Below are 1,879 nucleotides of genomic sequence, written 5' to 3' on the forward strand. Positions count from 1 at the left end.
GCTTTTAGTTGTAAAGTGTTCAGAGTGGCAAAATTCTGTAAACATTTGTGTTACTTTAAAATTTCTTAAGACAAATATGATTTTATGGCTTTAGTTTTACAAAARACAATAGTCAAAGTGTCAGTAGTATTGCATTTTGTGCTAAAAATCCTATTTAACAGCACAATAAAAAAACCACCAGCTTTGAATGTCCAAATTATCTAAGACACATTTTAAACTCAAGGCCTGCCGGCCAAATGTGGCACCGCCACAGCTTTTTATGTGGCCTGTGAGAACTTCAAACATGTCTGTGACGTTTAAAAGCCAGCACTGARCATAAACTGCATCTCACAAAATGCCTGTTGATTATGTTACCAGCAAAATGACAGATTCCTACCACTAGGTGGAGGTGCACAAGGTCGAAKGAAAATCTTCATTGCCTATATGCCACGGACATCCGGCCCAGCACTGGATGCCACTCCCAGCACTTCCGGTTCACGGTCAACACTGCGTTAGCGAAAGATTTTTTCACCCGACAACGACTCTTAATGATCTCCACAGTACAGAATTAGCATATTACATGTACCAACATAAACACAGGAGACGTACAGGTCCAGCCAAGTGGGACAAAATCACTCCAAAGTGGATTAAAGCCATAAAAACAAAGGAAAGACGTTTGTGTTCATGGTTCCAGAATTTAGCCTTTTTTGRTATCCCGTGGCTGCTTGTTCCGTGAATTWTTCACGTAGAGCTGTGACACTTATATTGTTGGAAAGAGCAGAGTCTGCGCTTTAAATTGATGGGCTACTTGTTTGGCTTGGATCGTTTTCCCCGACGTTAGTGAACTGAAAATGTAATGATTATCAGGTGGAGGTTCTGCTGGGCGCTCGTCACTCGGCTTTAGTCTACGCTGTAATATACTCTCTAACAAGGTTTTACTTTTGCATAAAACTCATGACAAAGTCGCATAAAACATTTCATATAACACAAACGCGCGGGCACACACACCTACCTTTGTACCGGCTGCTGTGTTAGCTTCCTGCTAGCTGTCGTGTAGAGGTGGTCTTTCCTCTCCAGTCTTGGCAGTAAAAGGGGATAAATGTACATTTCCCTTTTGTAACCTCCGTCTTCTCATTTCTGATGCTYACTCTTGAATATCCTCAGGTTAGAAATGCCGATTACAAATGCAAGCGTGAGCTTTTAAAGATAAGTTTTCCTTGTATTGCTATGATCCTCTGCTGTCACCTCCTCATCTAAAGGAGAAAAACTAACGACTTGATCGTACCTGCTGGTTAGTGGACACATTTTATACCAGTAGATCACAGATGCTTTAACTTTTGTGACCTCTTCACGGACTAGTACTAGGAGTTAACGGTAAAAACATAGGCAGTAAGCAGGGAGTGGAAGGGAGGAGCGTGGCAAAAATTTTACCGGAAATACGTCAAACCGTGACCGTGGCATATAGGCTATTCTGCTGCATTTTTGTGAACCACTTTTCCTGCAGCCCAGTTGTAACGGGAAGTAGGAAATTCCTACTTACAAGTCGTTAATTTAAACTAGAATGCCCCCTCCAGTGGGAATTCCCTGTCAGAAAGTGCAGAGTTCAGAATTCAGGATGGCAAATACCACAACTGAACAGTCAGTAAAACTGTCTTACTTTTACTTTTAGTAGTATTTCTGTATTATTTATTTCACATTTAGTCAGTTGTACATGCACTGTTCACTGTTTATTGATCCTTTTGGTGTGACATCATGCTCTTCAGAAGGCGTCCCACTCTGGACATCAATGTGCCACAAACTCCTAAACAGATAATCAATAAACAGACAGTGGGTCCTTACAATAAACCTAAACACACACACACACACACACACACACACACACACACACACACACACACAC

This window comes from Austrofundulus limnaeus, unplaced genomic scaffold (genome assembly GCF_001266775.1).
Source record: "Austrofundulus limnaeus strain Quisiro unplaced genomic scaffold, Austrofundulus_limnaeus-1.0 Scaffold73, whole genome shotgun sequence".
Lineage (NCBI taxonomy): Eukaryota > Metazoa > Chordata > Actinopteri > Cyprinodontiformes > Rivulidae > Austrofundulus > Austrofundulus limnaeus.